At 39.9% G+C, this 19,143-nt stretch overlaps 1 long non-coding RNA gene across 1 annotated transcript in view; it reads left to right on the forward strand.

The window, feature by feature from the left end:
• Window positions 1-2,515: 2,515 nt before the first annotated feature.
• LOC145715958 (uncharacterized) overlaps window positions 2,516-19,143 on the forward strand; it is a 78,413-nt gene continuing 61,785 nt past the window's right edge. Inside the window, exon 1 of the long non-coding RNA XR_014138282.1 lies at window positions 2,516-6,183. This is a non-coding gene — a long non-coding RNA (uncharacterized LOC145715958). The remainder of the gene's footprint in view (window positions 6,184-19,143) is intronic.

Raw genomic sequence — 19,143 nt, forward strand, 5'->3', positions numbered from 1 at the left:
TACAGATATACACACAGATATCTATATATCTGAATCTACACACATGCACATATATAGTAAGAGCTATGTAAAAGTTATTGTTAATAATGTGTGTGTGTGTGTGTGTGTGTGTTTGCTTGCTGTGTCCTAATTTAAAATATGTTTCTTACTGTGAGTTGTGGCCAAAAAAGTTTTAGTTACTGGTTTATCAGGTGGAAGCTGGTATTGTGAGTGGATTTGGAGTGAGAAGACTCTGGTCCAAGTCAATTCTCTGTCAATCCCCAGGTTTCCTGGAATGTGTCACTTGACCTCTCTGTCATTGTCTTTCTCTTAAAGGTGATTGGGCACCAAATTATCTTAAATGTGCCAACAAACAGTATAATTCTATGCTTTTATTCTTTCTGTCTCTTCCCTTTCTTCCCTCTTACTTGGGAAGTTCTTTATGGGCTGCAGATTCTTCATGAGTTTTGACCTTGGCCAGGATGACTAAATGAGGATTAGGTGCCTGAGAAAAAAGACATGTAATAGGGACTCCCCATACAGGATAGTGACCAACTGACCTCATCAGATCTTTCCTTTGAAGGCAAGTTGAATGTGGGAAGACAGGCAACATTAGGGATGCCTAGAGAGAGACATCAGAATGGAAGAGGATCAGAGCAGTGTTGCTATAGTGTCCTTCAGATTATGACGGGAGGAAAAATGGCTTATACAATCGGTACTGGCAGTGAAATTCTGCTGAGGGGAGAGAACCATTCAAACTGCCTTTGACTAACATATGGTTGTGGAAAACTGACCCTCAGGATGTGCCCTGGGTGGGAAATAGAGAGATGGTTGTTGAGCCAGGAGAGGAGATGAGACAAAGGGGGCCCAGGAACATGAGAAGATAGAGCTTAAATACAAGAGACACCAGTGAAACTTTCCTAGAAGCAGGGATAGTTAAGAACTTTTCAAATAACAGGGATCTCTAATTCTCAATTTTTTGTTGGCTGTGTCACACTGGGGTGCAATGCCTCTCTATTGTACTTGTACTCTCTGTTGACTTGAGTCAGTAGTGTTCCAGAAAGAAAGGGGATTAAGAAGGGTCCATCAACTTGGTATAAGGAAGAAAGTGAAATTCAGAACAGATATCAAGAATTTAGTGGAAGCAGGAACTCAACTGAAATGTAGCCCCCCCCCCCAGGCACCCAGACATACTAGAAAGGATACCAGGTTTCCCAGTATATGTAGAATGAAGGTTTGAGCCAATTTACTTAAATCCTGGAAGACAGGATGAGTTAAGCAAGTGCAAGAGCTGGAGGCTTTCAAGCAGCTGATACATGATATGATACCATAACTCTTTCATATAGAGTGTTGTTTTCCTAAGACTATCTCTGAGCACTAGCTTTGTAAGTTTCTCCTCACCAGTAAGGGTTTCCTGGTAAAATAAATTTGGGAAGTGATGGGCACTGTGCCACTCAACTCTCCTTGAGGCCCTATGGTTTACATTAGCATGTTATAACTCTGGGAAGATGGGCAGTGAAGGTTAAGATTACACAGTTGCCTTCCTTGAAGCCCAAAAGAACCAAAGGAACATAGTCTAGTTTCCAATTACTTGTTGCTAAATTGTTCTATCTTCATTTCAAAAGAGGCATTGCCAAACCAACATGTCCAGAAACTTCCCAATGAAGTGCATTTATCCTCTTGTTTCCACCATCTTGAATAATATCACTGCCACCTGTCATCTCAGTTAGAAATCTCAGTTATCTTATATTTTGGACCCTTAGTTCTCCTTCACATCTGCCACACACATATAATAGAATTAGTTCATTATCAGATCTTGTTGATGCTTGTAAAACGCTTATATATCCCTTGCTACATGCCAGACTTTTTATAATTTTAATATACATTGGATGTTTATGATACACTGACTCCTTCTAACAGGAAATTGTATTTCCATAAATTAAGCAACAAACAATCGGAGATTGAAATTGAAACAAATAGCATCAAAAATGAACAGTTAGGGATAAATCTGACCAAAGATGTGAAAGACGTGTACACTGGAAACTACTAAATATTGCTGACAGAAGTAAAGAAAATGTCAATAAATGGAGAGATACACCTTGTTCGTGGCCTGTAAGACAGTATTGTTAAGATGTCAGTTCTCCCCAAACTGATCTATAGATTCAATATAATACCAGTCAAAATCTCAGCACTGTTTTGGGTAGAAATTGGCAAGCTGATTTTAGCATTCATATGGGAATGCCAAGGACTTAAAATAACTAAAACAACTTTAAAATAATAAGAAAATTGGAGGGGTGCACTACTTGATTTTAAACATTGTTGTTAAGCTATAACCAAAACAATGTGGTATTGGCATGGAAATAATTCATCAAAGGAACAGAATAGAGAGTTTTGAAATATACCCATACATTATGGACAATTGATTTTTTTTTAGATCAGAGCAAAGGCAATGCAATGGAAAAGGGATAGCTTTTTATTTATTTATTTATTTTTTTAAAGCAAGCAGCTGTTTCTTCTTTTTCTTTTCTTTTCTTTCTTCCTTTCTTTCTTTCTTTCTTTCTTTCTTTCTTTCTTTCTTTCTTTCTTTCTTTCTTTCTTTGACAGAGAGACAGCGAGAGAGGGAACACAAGCAGGGGGAGTGGGAGAGGGAGAAGCAGGCTTCCCGCTGAGCAAGGAGCCCAACGTAGGGCTCGATCCCAGGACCCTGGGATCATGACCTGAGCTGAAGGTAGACGCTTAATGACTGAGCCATCCAGGCGCTCCAGGGATAGCTTTTTCAACAAATAGTGTGGGAATAATTGCATTGCTATATTTAATTTTTTTAAGATTTTATTTTTAAGTAAACTCTACATCCAACATGGGGTTTGAACCCAAACCCTGAGATCAAGGGTCACATGCTTCACTGACTGAGCCAACCAGGCACCCCTAGATATCTATAATTAAAATAATTTGGGTCCATACCATGCACCGTTTACAAAAAACTAGCTCAAAATGGATCATATACCTAAATGTGAGTCATAACATTAAAAACATTCTAGAAAAAACATGGTAGATAATCTTTGTGACCTTGAATTAGGCAATATTTCTTAGAAAAGACACCAAAATCACAATCTATAAAAGGACAAATTGATGAATTAGACTTCTTCAAAATCTAAAACCTTCCATTCTTCAGAAGACATTGTAAGGAGAGGAGAGAATGAAAAGACCATAGACTGGGAGAAAATCTTTGGGAAGTATATATTTGATAAAGGACTTGATTCCAGAATATATAAAGAACACTCAAAACTCAAGAAAACCCAATACAAATGGACAAAAGATTTGAATAGACACTTCAGCAAAGAAGATATAGAGATGGCAAATAATTACATGAAAACATGACTAATATTGTTACTCATTGGAGAAATGCAAATTAAAAACTACAATGAGATACCACTACATACCTATCAGAATGACTAAAATTAAAAAGATTGACCACCCCAAGTGTTGAAGAGGATGTGGAGGAACTAGAACTCTCAAATACTACTGGTGGGAATGTAAAATGGTACCATCATTTTGGAAAACAGTTTGGCAGTTACTCAAAAATGTTAAGTATACATCTATTACATGATCTACCTATTCCACTTCAAGATATTTATTTACCCAAGAGAAAAGAAAATATATGTCCATATAAAAATTTGTACAGAAATGTTTATAATAGCTTTATTTACAGCCCCCAAGAGATAAGCGACCCAAATTTCCATCAAAAGGTAAATGGATAAACAAATGATAGCATATTTATACAATGCCATTGTACTCAGCAATAAAAAGGAATGAACTGTGTGTACAGCCAACAAGGATGACTCCCTAATTATGCTAAGTGAAAAAAGCCAATCTAAAAAGATGATATACTATATTGTCCCATTCCTTTAAAACTCTAGAAAATGCAGACAAGCCTAATAGTGACAGAAAGCAAATCAATTTGTTTGGGGAGGTGAGGGGAAGTGTGGGGTGGAGGAGCACAGATTAGTGGGAAAGGAAGGGATTACAAAGGGACCTGAGGAAACTCTGGGCCGTAATCCATGTGTTAACTATCTTGATCACAGTGATGGTTTCATGGGTATGTGCATATGTCAAACTTACCAAATTGTATACTTAAAGTATGTGCACCTTATTTTATCTCAATTATATCGCAATAAAACTTTTTTTAAAAAGGTGGTTCCAATATACATTTGTTGGAGTGAGGTGTGGGTGGGTCATTCAAGTAGGCATATCCAGCTTAGGGTTGGAAAAGGGGATCTGGAGCTCCGGGGAGAAGCTGGGGGTAAAGATTGTAGGAATAAATTGTCCCTCCCACTCTCTCACTCCTTCCCTCTTCTTCCTCCTCCAGCATAAAGATCTGAGCTGGTTGAAAACTGTACTTATGTGAAGTTGATAGTTGAAGATATAGGGAAGGCTGGTTACATGAAGGAATGGGTACAAGGAAAGGTTATTGAGGAAAGAAACTTGAGAAACACTTGAGGCATGTTTGAAGGGGATATTGAACAATAAGAGAAACCAGTAGGACCAGAAGAATGGTGGGCATACAGGAAAATAATTAGTAAAAGGGAATGGATGGGCTACCTCCTTTTTGCTTAGCACTATTTCTGTAAGTGTTGGTCTGTCTTTCCAGGGCTCAAGAACATCTCCACTGGGATAAAGAACAAACCAATCAACCACAGGGACTATGCTGGTTAATTTCCTATTGTTTCTGGCAGAGTAGTAGGTTGTTGTAAAAAAAAAAGCACAAAACTAAACCTCGAGGAAAACAATACTCTTAGCAGGTGGGAGTCATTTCACATGTAGTCCTTTAGCTAGCTCAACAAAGCAAACAATATTTGCTTGGCACCAGCATCTTCTGTTTTCATAAGCCAGGCCACATGAAATGCTGAGTGCCTTTAGAGAGGTATAGTAATTTATCCCCTGCTGCCTGGCATAAAGTGGGTGAACCATTTTTAATGTCATAGAACAAGGATAGAAAAAAACCCTGTGAATTATATAAAAACATATATGAGGTCTTTAAATGGGTGTCCTGGCTGCACACCTTTTGAGATGCCTTTCAGCCTTTTGTGCTCCTGCCCGAGAAGGTCTGATAATAATTTCCAAAAATTGCTGTGTTCTTGGATTCATATTACATGAATGCACCCAGGAGAAATTAGTTGATTATTTCAGAGCAATAACAGGCACTGTGGAAAAGAACCTAACAGGGTCAGAATTTCTGCTTTCTTATGTTCTTTAGATTTCCTACAATAATAAATGATTATGAAATCTACAGATTTTCCAGGGAAGATTTAATATTAAGTTCCAATTGAAGTTTCTCATTCAAAGTCTTTAGAAAGAAGTGGGTTGAATTTCATACCGTGACTAAACAGTGTTGAGGGGGAAACAAGAACCAAAGAAAAATTAACCAACTGACCAAACAAACAGAAACCCAAATTCACAAAAATAAAAACACCCTATATGCCAAATAACAGCATTCAGTGCTGACTGGTTTGTTAGATGACAGAGAGACCTCTGTTCTGACTGATGGGCTGTGTGACTTGGGACAGATTGCCCATCTCTCTGAGCCTCCGCTCCTCCATCAGAGGGACCCTAATACCTACCTCGCCAACAGAGATGTGGTGGGAATCAATGACAGAGTGCCTGGCCGGATTATCCAAAAATGATCATTTAGTTCCTTCCCCTTTTTCCTCAGGGACTAACCGAGGCCGACAGCTTAGGATGCAAGCAGAACTTTTGCTGTAGTGCGTAAACCAATTCCAGTCTTTGCCTTCTTTGCTGTTTCTGCTTCTGTACCCTCTTGGAGTGTGAATGAGGAAGGTTCTCTCCTTTTGAGGTACAGGTTTGGGTTGGGTTAACTTAGCTAGGAGAGTGACATGTCTGGCTTTTTTCCCTGCTGCCTTATGTCTTTGGCCATGTTTCCACCAGGCTGTGGCCTCAGTGCTCTGGTCAAACCAGAGTCATTGAAGCTGAGAGAGTAGGAGGTGTGGTGACACACTGCGCTCAGAGCTGGTATTCCCAAATTCTTCTGAACTGCCGCAGAGACAGCACAGCCTTGGTTCAGGCAGGCTTCCTCTCTGCAGCTGTCAGCCTTCTCCTTTACCCTTCCAGATGTCCTACACTCTCTCAGGGCAAGAGGTGGTCCATGGCTTCGGCACTGATGGAAAGAAATCTTATTCCAAAGAGGAGGTACTCTATTCCGGCTCTCGGTTTTTATTTTGTCCTTAAACCTCAGACTCCCTTTCCCAGGATGGATTTAAATTGGCTTACAGTAATAATTCCCATTTGTTACATGCCCCATGCTTTAAATTCACTAACTCACTTATTTCTCACAGAAGTCCTGCAAAATACATGTGATTGGTCCCATTTTACTGATGAGGAGTTTGAGGCTTAAACAGATATTAGGACTTGTGTGAAGCAGCATAGTTGGTGACAGTAATATTGGAACCCAGTATGTTCTATTTTGGAGCAGTGAGGCAGTTTGTCTCTCAGTGCTATTTACCTGCTTTTCCACGCTCCTCACCATACTGTCACCCTGGAAAAGGCATCCTGGTCTGGGGCAAGTGCTAGTCTAAAGGATTTATTTGCCATGTTGATCCTGAGATGTGATCTCTTTCTCTGTCTCATCCCTGGGATGTCATTAGAGAGAGTTTGCCAGCTGGGAAAAGATGCAAAGGACCACAGCACCAGTGAGTACTGTGTGTCCTCATAAAAGCGCTGCTCCAAAAACAACTACATTTTACTGAATTTAACCAAAAATTGAGGCTAGTTTTTACAACTAAATGAGTGGAGTTGCATTAATTATCTATAAACCTTATTCTTAAGTGGTTCTCAGCTCTAAAATTCCAAAGGAAGCAAGCAGAGTACAGTATGCAATGTTCTCCGAGGTGGATGATCCAGGCTTCTCAAATTTTAGAAGGTCTCATTGGGGACAGTTATGATCTTGAACTATATCATGCTTTTATTCTTTAAAAGGCTCTTTTAAGCCCTCAAAGCTGAACAAGCTGGCCTATCTCAGAGCACCAGAGCTAGGTCAAAAGCGCATCAACATTTTTTTTTTTCTAGCAAAACTAAAACAAACACGAACAATATTTCCTATAAAATTGAAAAATAGAATCAGTGAGGAGAAACAGGGTAAAAAGAAGGACAGGGGTGCCTGCGTGGCTCAGTCATTAAGTGTCTGCCTTCGGCTCAGGTCATGATCCCAGGGTCCTGGGATCGAGCCCCACATCCGGCTCCCTGCTCCGCGGGAAGCCTGTTTCTCCCTCTCCCACTCCCCCTGCTTGTGTTCCCTCTCTCGCTGTCTCTCTCTCTGTGTCAAAATAAATAAATAAGATCTTAAAAAAAAAAAGAAAAAAGGACAGTTTTGGATTTTGTAAGAATTGAACTTTGATTCAGAATTTGAACTTGGTGTGAATTGAATTTATTTAACTTTCATTCACATTTAAAGGCCTAGGCCCAAGTCAAGAAGAGTTCCTGTAGCATTCCACGAAAGATTTTGCTTTGTTATCCACATTTAAGTTCCATGATTGGTGCACTAGGGTTATTTTTCCAATCTGAATGGATGTAGAAGCACGTATGGACATGCAGTGGGCACAAAGCTGTTAGCATCACTCAGAAATAAGCTTAGATCTCATCGCAACCAATATAAATCTTGCATAACAAAGGATTTGGGGCTTAAGGTGGTTTTTAAACTTCAAACAGTGTTCAGTATGACTTATTTTTATTACCTTAGAACGTACTTGTTTTTCTACGTGTTCAAAGCACCTTACTCTGAGATACAGAGTTAGTTTTTATGGTGGTAATGAACTCTTCAGTAGATGACAGAATTGATGTCTGATACTACGGCATGAACTCCTCCATGCAGCTATAGCTAAGTTTCATCTGTGACTTCAAGTGACTTGACTCTGTGGCAGCTGCAAAGCAAGGAGCACAGGCTTTGGAGTCAGGTTCTCTTACTTATGTATTTTGGCTTTGGGAAAATCACTAGTGATTCTTAAAATTTAACGTGCCTAACAAATCACCTGAGGTTTTTGTGAAAACGCAGATTCTACTCTGTAGGTCTAGTGTGAAGCCTGAGGTTCTGCATTTCTAACAAGCTCCCAGATGGTGCTGATGTTGACAATCACACTTTGTGTGTCAGAAAACTATTTGAACCTTAGTTTTCTCATCTGGGAAAAAAAAGGGGGATGAAAATAACTAGTTGGGAAAATTGTTAGGAACATTAACTGAGTCAGTGTGGTGAAGCATCTGACACATAGGAAGATTACCACAAATATAAATGTCCCACTCCTCCTTTTCCCCTATTTTGTTCCTTCCTAGCTCAGCAGCTTGTTCAACTCCAAGTTTCCTCAGCCCCAGTTTTTACTGGATTTACCTTCATATTTATGATATAGTAAGGTTTATGGCAAAAACACACATATGAATAATGAAGAGCGCACCCCTGTCCTCTTTCTCCAAATTATGTGACATTCAACATTACATGGAAAATCTTATACCCAATGTGAATGCCCAAATTGAATTGAAAAGCAACTTGTTCAAAATGGTTCTAAACCTTTGCTTAACCATTAGCAAAAAAAAAAAATTGATTATTTGGGATCACAAAACAATACCCAATTCTTAGAAGACACACTTCTAAGATAAAATGTTTCAAAATGGTTAGAAATAAAAGAATGGGCAAAATAGACCAGGCAACTCAAATATAAGCAAAACAAGGGTTCTTTTTTTTTTTTTAAGATTTTATTTATTTATTTGACAGAGAGAGAGACAACGAGAGAGAGAACACAAGCAGGGGGAGTGGGAGAGGGAGAAACAGGCTTACCGCAGAGCAGGGAGCCCGATGCGGGGCTCGATCCCAGGACCCTGGGATCATGACCTGAGCCGAAGGCAGACGCTTAACGACTGAGCCACCCAGGCGCCCCCAAAACGAGGGTTCTAATCTTGATATCAGACAAACTAGAATTCAATTTGTAAACTCTTCCATTAAGTAGAAGGGGAGGGAATACTTCAACCCATCATCTGAGGTCAGTTTTACCCTGATGCCAAAACCAAAGACATCAGAAGAATAGAAAACTATAGGCCAATCTCTTATGAATGTAGCAGCAAAAATCATTCTCAACAAAATACTAGCAAATTCTATCAACGTATCAGAGTTATACATGCCAAATAGCATTTATCCCATGAATGCAAGAGTGGTTTAACATTTAAAAATCAATTAATGTAATATACCATGTTTTAAAATTACACGATCATTTCAATAGATGCAGAAAAGCATTTGACAAAGTCAAGTTCCTCTCAGAATAAAAATACTTAAACTAGAAGGGAATAAAGTAAATAGAAGGGAAATTCCTCAACCTGATAAAGAGCATCTACAGGAATTTACAGCTAATATACTTAATGGTGAAGGTGTGAGTATTTTCCCCGATAAGATCAGAGATGAGACAAAGATGTCATTCTCACCACCTCTATTCAGTGGTCTACTTGAGACTCTTGCTAGGGGCAATATCATAGTCCATTCAGGCTATAATTACAGAATATCATAAACTAAGAGGCTTATAAACAACAAATTTATTTCTCATTGTTAAGGAAGCTGAGGCCAAGATCAAGTTGCCAGCAGTCTGGTGTATGTTAAGATGTCACTCCCTGTAGACAGTTTTTTGTTTTTGTTTTTTGCTGTGTTCTCATGGCAGAAGGGGCAAGGGACCCCTCCCAGGCTTCTTTTATAAAGGCACTAATCTAAATCATGAGGGCTCCAACGTCATGACCTAATCACCTCCCAAAGATTCCACCTACTATCATGACCCTGGGTGGTAGGATTTCAACATATGCATTTTTGAGTGATTCAAATATTCAATCTATAGTAGGCAATTAGTCAAGAAAAAGAAATAAAAGACATCCAGACTGGAAAGGAAGAAGTAAAACTATATTCACAAATGTCATGATCTTGTGCATAGAAAATCTCAAGGACCCACTAAAGACCAATTAGAGATGATAAACAACTTCTGCAAGGTTGTAGGATATAAGAGCAATATAAAAAAATCAATTGCATTTCCATACATTATCAAAAACCAATCTGAAAATGAAGTTCAAAAACAATTTCTTTTATCATAGCATGAAAAAGATTAAAATAGGAATAATTTAAACTGGAGATGCGTAAGACTTGTATACTGAAAGCTGCAGAACATTGTTGAAAAAAATGAAAGAATGTCTAAATAAATAGACATCCTATGCTCATAGATTGGAAGACTTAATACAGCATGTGAAAATGGCAGTACTCCCTAACATTGATCTACTGATTCAATGCAATCTATAGCAAAATCCCAGAATTTGGCAAGCTGATCCTAAAATTCATGTAGAAATGCAAGGAATCTAGAATAGCCAAAACAGTCTTGAGAAGAACAACACAATTGTAGGACTCACTTGTAGTTTCAAAGATAGAGCAATCAAGACAGTATGGCACTACCATGAAGATCAATGGAATAGAATTTAGAGTCCAGAAGTAAACCCTAAACTTTTATGGTCAGTTGACTTTTGATGAAGGGGCCAAGACAATTTGATGGGGGGAAATAATAGTCTTTTAACAAATGGCACTAGGGAAATTAGATATCCATATGAAAAAGTATGAATTTGGAATATTATGGGAGTAGTGGAAATTTTATTGATATAATAAACGAATCTCAACTCAAATATCAGCATTGTGCATTTTAGCATTTCTGCTAAAATCAGGAACAAGTGTTTGTTACTACCACTGTATATACAATATGCTGAAAGTATTAGCCAATACAATTGGGAAAGCAAAGAAATTATAGAGACATACAAATTATAAAGGAGGAGATAAAACTATCATTTATAGGTATGATATGATGGTGTACTTTGAAATTGTAAGACAATCAGTTGAAAAGCTTTGTCAAGCAATAAGAGAATTCAAAGATAGTTACATATAAAACCAATACAGGGAAATCAGTAGCAATCTATCTATATCAATATGAATGTATATCAACCAGTTAGAAGATAAGACCTTACTTGGAATAGCAATCAAAAAGATAAAATACCTACAGATTCAGCAAGACACACATGAAGAAAACTTTAAAACTCTTCTGAAAAATACAGAAGAAGATTTGAACAAATGCAAACATTTTGCATGGTCTTAGAAATTATCTTCATAAAGTTGACAGTTTTCTCCAGGGTAAATTATACATTTTACATGATCCCAATAAAAATGCCAGTACTTCCTCCCCCCTCCACCCCCCCTGAGGTGACAAAGTTTATTCTGAAGTTCATATGACAAATGAAACAAATGAGACCACCCAGGAAATTCTGATAGGGAAGAGTGATGGGGAAGGGCTATCCCTATCAGATATTAAAGCATAAAGCAACAACAATTTTAAAAGTATGATAATGGTGTTTGAAAGAAGCAGATGGACCAATAGAACAGAATAGCACGCCCAGAAATTAACTCATATACATACAGGAATTCAGTAGATGATACGGTGATCATCTCAAATCAATGGCAGGGGTGGGGAATCTCAACTATACAAATAGTGTTGGGACAACTAGAACCATCTAGAAAAATACAAAGTGGGATCTATACTTCATACTACAGGAGGGTAAATCCCAAGTGAATGAAAGATTTAGATGTTAAAATTGAAGCCAAATAAATGCAAATAAAATGAAGAAATTATGAATTTGGGGTGGAGGATGCCTTTCTAATTATGACTAGAAATCTAGTGTGTAGCTCCCTCTGGGTCCTTGGGAGGGCTCCTGACATGTCTCTGGGCATGTCCCTGCATGGGGAACAGGACTGGCCTGGACTGCAGTTGAGGGGGCTGGGACTGAGTCACAGGGGGACCACAGTTGTGACTGAGGTCCACAGGTCTGTCTCTGTGGGCACAGATGGGCGCACCTCCTGCTGGGTGCCTAGGTTGGCAGGACTGCCCTTGGATTGTATGTGAGTAGGACTAGAGTTGGATCATAAAGCTGCTCAAGATTTGTAGACAGTCCCAAGGTTGGCAAACCTACTCCCCAGGGCACAATCCTTACATGTTAATCTTTCTCAGAGTTTCCTTCGTGGCCCAGTAGCTCTTTTCATTCGAAATGCTTGGTGTGGGCAAAGCCAGTGTGACTGGAGATTTCGTGAGAGGGGGTGGAAGTAGATGAGACTAAGGAAGTGAGAGAGGACAGATTACAAGAATAGTACGTCAGCAGATGCTGTAGAGTTCCCTTCTTCCACACACACACCAAATGTACAGATACACATGGAGCAATTCCCTGTGAAAGAAATCTGGAAACTAGCTGACCAACTCCTACACATCTAACAAATGAGAAAATATCCACATCTAAATGAATAGGAAAGGCTGAGGCACACTCTTGCTATAAAGCCCACCTCAACACAGTGCCATACAATTGTCCTGGAACTCCCAACTCCTACCTTCTCCCTGTGGATCAAGGGTTCTGAACCCCACATCTATCTCCACAACTAGAGATTCCTCCCACTAGAGAAACAGACTCCTAAAACACCTATATCTGTAAGCCAACAAGGCTGTGTCCATGAGACTCCAATATTACAGCAAATAAAGGAGCAATTCTTTTTTTTTTTTTTTTAAAGATTTATTTATTTGAGAGAGAGAGATAGCTCAGTGAGGAGGGGCAGAGGGAAGGGGAGAGAGAAACCCAAGCAGACTCTGTGCTGAGCACAGAGCCAATGCAAGGCTCTGTCTCATGACCCTGAGATCATGACCTGAACAGAAACTGAGTCAGATGCCCAACTGACTGCTTCACCCAGACACCCCAAGAAGCAATTCTTAATGAGCACACAGGCACTTGCTGTGACTATTGCCTTAGGGCTCAGTGTAGAGAGATCAGGCACAATTGCCCATCTCCTACTCTTCCCCTGAAAGAGGTTTATCTGCATAATTTAAAAGCTGACACTGGAGGACCAGCTTTCTAATTTAGCAGGCACTAGGAACTGGCTGTAATCCTCCCCAGAGACTGGGGAAGTCAGAGCTCATCTCTCTCACCTTCTTCTAGAAGTTTATCTGCATACTTTAAAAGATGCTGCCTGAAATTTAACAGGCATCAGGGGATGTTTGTAATCTTCCTAAAACCTGAGAAGCTTGTAGACACCTCTCATGCCTTCTCCCTTCATCTCACTCCAATAATAAAACCCAGTTGCGAGTATCTTCTTGGAAGGAGCTTATAAACACATCTGGCACTTCAGCTTTTTTGGCAGTCACCCAAGGGTCAGGTCCCAGATTGCTTGACTCTAATAGTCAATGAGGTTTGCATTCAGGAGTCTTACAGGATTGTAGCAAGCAAAGAGTTCTTAACAGGTACAAGAGCACCCTCCCTGCAGCTATACACCAAGGTACAGCAGAGAGGGAGCAGTCACAAATGCTCATTTTCCAGTTTCTCCCTGGAGGGGCCTTACTATAAACTTTCTCAGCTGGTGCCTGAGGGTCCAGCTTCTAATCAGCCTGCATCCAGGCACTGACTGTAATCTTACCTTTTGGAACACAGACAGGTTTTGGCACACCCTCAACTACTAGAAGCCACTAAAAATAAAAATGCTTCTTGGACAATCACCAAGGTTAGAGACAACCAAGAGCTGGAGCAGGGTTCAAGGATAAGGTTCATCTCCTGCATGAGACCACTCCATCAGGACTGGGAGAGGTGGCTGTTTCATATAATAGTCAGAAACCAACACAAAAAGTCAAGGAAAATGAAGAAATAGATGAATGTGTTTCAAACCAAAGAATAAGATGAATGTCCAGAAACATGTCTTAATGGGATGGAGATAAGTGGCTCTCCTAACGGAGAGTTCAGAATAATAGTCTTAAAGATACTCACTGGGAGGCCAGAAGAACAATGTGTCAACAAAGTGAGAATTTCAAAAAAGAGATAGAAAATATTAAAAAGTACAAATGGAAATCATGGAGCTAGAGAGTGCAAATAACCTGAAAAATTCATTAGCAGTGTACAACATCAAACTAGATCAAGTGGAAGAATGAGCCAGTGAGCTCAAAGACAGGATAGTGGAATTCATCCAATCAAAGGAATAAAAAGAAAAAAAAAGATGAAAAGAGTGAAGATAGCGTAGGGGATTATGGAACACTATCAAACGTACCAATGTTATGCACTGTAGGAGACAGGATGGAGAAAGGATCAGAAAGTTTATTCAAAGAAATAAATGGCCGAGAGGCACCTGGGTGGCTCAGTTGGTTAAGTGTCTGTCTTTGGCTTAGGTCATGATCTAGGGATCCTGAGATTGAGCCACGCATTGGGCTCCCTGCTCAGTGGAGAGTCTGCTTCTCCCTCTTCCTCTGCCCCTCCCCCCGCTCGTGCTCCCTCTCTCTTTCTCTCTCTCAAATAAATAAATAAAATCTTGAAGGAAAGAAGAAAGAAAGAAAGAAAGAAAGAAGAAAAAAGAAAAAGAAAGAAAGAAAGAAAAAAGAAAGAAAAGAAGGAAGGAAGAAAGAAATGGATGAAATAAAATAATGGTTGAAAACTTCCTTAACCTGGAGAAAGAAAAAGACATTTAGATTCAGGAAGTCCAGAGAGTTCCAAATATTAAGTGTGTAGTTCCATGGTACTAAATATTTGCATAATGGTGTGCAACCATCGCCACCATCCATTCCATCTAAAATTCTTTTCATCTTGTAACACTGACACTCTATACCCATTAAACAGTAACTCCCCATCCTTTCTCTTCCTAGCCCCTGGCAACCACCATTCTACTTTTTGTCTCTATGATTCTGACTACTCTTAAGTACCTCATGTAAGTAGAATTATGCAGTATTTGTCTTTTTTGTGACTGGCTTATTTCACTTAGAATAATGTCCTCAAGTTTCATCCATGTTGTAGCATATACCAGAATTTCCTTCTTTTTAAAGGCTGTATGTAATATGTAAATGTATATATTACATTTTGCTTATCCATCTCTCATCAGAAATTTGGGTTGCTTCTGCATTTTAGCTATTGTGCATAAGGCTACTATGAACATGAGTATACAGATATCTGAGACCCTGTTTTCAATTCTTTTGGGTATATGCCCAGAAATGGAATTGCTGGATCATGTAATTTTATTTTTAATTGTTAGAGGAACTTCTATACTGTGTTCCATAGTGGCAGTACCATTTTACGTTCCAACCAGGTGCACAAAGTTACTGTTTTCTCCACATCCTTGCCAACACTTGTTCTCTTGTTTTGTTTTGTTTTGTTTTTTTAATTTTAATAGAAACCATCCTACTGGGAGTGAAGTAGTATCTCATTGTAGTTTGATTAGCATGCCTTTAATAATTAGAGTTGACCATCTTTTCATGTATTTACTGGGTATTTGTGTATCTTCTTTGGAGAAATGTCTATTCAAGTCCTTTGCTCACTTTTGAACTGGGTTGTTTGTATTTTTGTTGTTGAATTATAGGAGTTCTTTATATATTTTGCACATTATCAGAATATTCGGAGGCACCTCAGTGGCTCAGTTGGTTAAGTGTCTGACTCTTGATTTCGGCTCATGTCGTGATCTCAGGGTCATGGATTGAACCCCTCATCAGGCTTTATGCTGGGTGTGGAGCCTACTTAAGATTCTCTCTCTCTCTCTCCCCCTCTCCCTTTGCCCATCCCCTCCCAACTTGTACTCTCTCTCTCTCAAAAAACCCCCAGAATATCCAGATATATGATTCTTTTATATAATTATAATTTGCAAATGTTTTCCCCCATTCTGTGGATTACCTTTTTAGTCTTTGATGCTCAACATTTAAAAATTTTCATACCATTTGAGTTCACTCACAGGTGAAATCTATAAAAAATCCACAAATGAATAAACAAAAAGCAGAATCAGACTTATAAATGCAGAGAAAAAAAAAACTGATAGTTGCCAGAGATGAGGGGTGGGGTGGGAGGTAGGGCAAAATGGGTAAAGGGGAGTGGGAGACACAGGCTTCCAGATATGGAATGAATAAGTCACAAGAATAAAAGGCACAACCTAAGGAAGGATGGACCCAGAAATGGACCCACAACTATATAGTCAACTCATCTTTGACAAAGCAGGAAAGAATATCCAATGGAAAAAAGACAGCCTCTTTAATAAATGGTGTTGGGAAAATTGGACAGCAACATGCAAAAGAATGAAACTGGACCACTTCCTTACACCATACACAAAAATAAATTCAAAATGGATGAAAGACCTAAATGTGAGACAGGAAACCATCAAAATCCTAGAGGAGAACACAGGCAGAAACCTCTCTGACCTCAGCTGTAGCAACGTCTTACTAAACATGTCTCCTGAGGCAACGGAAACAAAAACAAAAATAAACTATTGGGACTTCATCAAAATAAAAAGCTTCTGCACAATGACGGAAACAATCACCAAAACTAAAAGGCAACCTTCAGAATGGGAGAAGATATTTGCAAATGACATATCTGATAAAGGGTTAGTATCCAAAATCTATAAAGAACTCATCAAACTCCACACCCAAAAAACAAATAATCCAGTTAAGAAATGGGCAGAAGACATTAATAGACATTTTCCCAAAGAAGACATCCAGATGACTTCCAGACACATGAGGAGATGCTCAACAACACTCATCATCAGAGAAATACAAATCAAAACCAGGATGAGATACCACCACACACCTATCAGAATGGCTAAAATTAACACAAGAAGCAACAGGTGTTGGTGAGGATGCAGAGAAAGGGGAACCCTCTTGCACTGTTGATGGGAATGCAAACTGGTGCAGCCACTCTGGAGAACAGTATGGAGATTCCTCAAAAATTTAAAAATAGAGCTACCCTATAACCCAGCAATTGTACTACTAGGTATTTACCCAAAGGATACAAAAATACAGATTCAAAGGGGTACTTGATCCCTGATGTTTATAGCAGCATTATCAACAATAGCCTAATTATGGAGAGAGCCCAAATGTCCATTGACTGATGAATGGATAAAGAAGATGTACACACACACACACACACACACACACACACACACACAAACTGGAATACTACCCAGCCATCAAAAAGAATGAAATCTTGCCATTTGCAATGATGTGGATGAAGCTAGAGTGTATTATGCTAACTGAAATAAGTTAGAGAAAGAAAAATACCATATGATCTCACTCATATGTGGAATTTAAGAACTAAAACAGGTGAACATACAGGAATTGGGGGGGAAGGGAGAGAGGAAATAAACCATAAGAGACTCTTAATGATAGAGAACAAACTGAGCATTGATGGAGGGAGGTGGGTGGGGTGATGGGATGGATGGGTAAAGTATATTGGGGAGGGCACTTTTTGTGATGAACACTAGGTGTTGTATGTAAGTGATGAATCACTGAATTCTATTCCAGAAACCAATATTGCACTGTATGTTAACTAAGTAAAATTTAAATTAAAAAAATCAATTGAGACTTAATTTGTGGCCTAACATATGCTCTATCCTGGAAAATGTATCATGTGCACTTGAGAAGAATTTTTATGCTGTTGTGGAGTAGAGTGTTCTGTATATGTCTGTTAGATCTAGTTCATTTATTGTTTTGTTTCTCTGTTTCCTTACTGGTTGTTCTATCCATTATTGTGAGTGAGGAATCAAAGTCTCCAAGTAGTACTATAGAACTATTTATTTCTTCCTTCAGTTCTGTCCGTTTTTGCTTCATATATTGTGCTGGTCTGCTATTAGGTATAAATGTTTATAATTCTTTTTGCTATATTGAACTTTTTTAGTAATGTAAGCCCAAGATGAGAGGAAGAGGACAGAGAATGGAAGTAATATTCATTGAACATTTAAGATGTGGCTGATAAATTACTGATTTTTTTTGCATTATGTTACTCTTTACAATACCCCTGTGAAATAAGTATTCTTGTTTAGATTGGAAAACAAGCTCAGAAACCAAAAGCAACTGACTGAAGAGGTCCAGATGATTGAAGAGCTTCTTTACTGGGAATTTTAATTATGAGTAAATGTATGTGTTCATCAAGTCTTTCCCTCTTTCTCTGTCTCTCTTTGTCTGTCTTCTGTCTGTCTCTCTCTCACACACACACAGACACACACACTGAAGGGCCAAGACACACAGTCAGTTAAAATGAGAACTACAATAAAACATTGAATGATGGGGTGGAGCAAGATGGCGGAGGAGTAGGAGACCTGGATTTCATTTGGTCTCAGGAATTCAGCTGGATAGGGATCAAACCATTCTGAACACCTACGAACTCAACAGGAGATTGAAGAAAAGAATAGCAGCAACTATCTGAACAGGAAAGCGACCACTTTCTGGAAGGTAGGATGTGCGGAGAAGTGAATCCGAGGCGATATTCGGGAGGATAGACGGCGGGGGAGGGGCCTCCATCGGCCGCTTCTGGCAAGTGATAGAGACGCAGAGCACAAAATCGGAACTTTTAGAAGTCAGCTCTGCTGAGGGACGCCACTCCAGTGGCTCAGTGGGGGGTGGAACCCTCACAGGACAGTGTGGTCTCAGGACCCTCAGGGTCACAAAGACCGGGGGTGCCTGAGTGCAGCAGAGCCCCCAAGTATCAGAGTGGGGAAGCTGGCTGCAGAGACGGAGCCGAGGTGCGGGCTCTCAGCTCGGGGTTGCCATAAACTGATCTGCAGCAGTCGGGCCACTGCTCCTCCAGCAGGGACCCAACAAGTGGCAGATCAGGGAGACTCACCTTCCTCTCCCGGGAGGAGCCGCGCGGGAGCACACCGCAGGGATCTGCTGGGTTTGGAGACTCCACATGGGGTTGGGTGCCAGAGATAGAAATGCTCGGTCACAGGCCGGGTGAGCACGGAGTGCGGCTGGAGACCGGGGAGACGGGAGTGACTGACTGCTTTTCTCTGGGGGCTTACTGAGGAGCAGGGCCCCGAGTTCTCGGCTCCTCCGAGGCAGAGATTGGGAAGCCACCATTTTCACTCTCAGCCTCCAAAGCTGTACGGAAAGCTTGCAGGGAACAAAAGCTCCCGAGAGCAAACCCAAACAGATTACCTAGCCCAGAAGGCAAGGGCGGGGCAATTCTGCCTCTGGCAAAGACATTTGGGAACCACGGCAACAGACCCCTCCCCCAGAAGATCAGCGAGAACAGCCAGCCAAGACCAAGTTTACCGATCAATGAGAATGGCAGAACTCCAGCGCTAGGGGAATACTGCACATAGAATCCATG

The sequence above is a fragment of the Leptonychotes weddellii genome, chromosome 10 (genome assembly GCF_054177405.1).
Source record: "Leptonychotes weddellii isolate Sample4059 chromosome 10, ASM5417740v2, whole genome shotgun sequence".
Taxonomy (NCBI): Eukaryota; Metazoa; Chordata; class Mammalia; order Carnivora; family Phocidae; genus Leptonychotes; species Leptonychotes weddellii.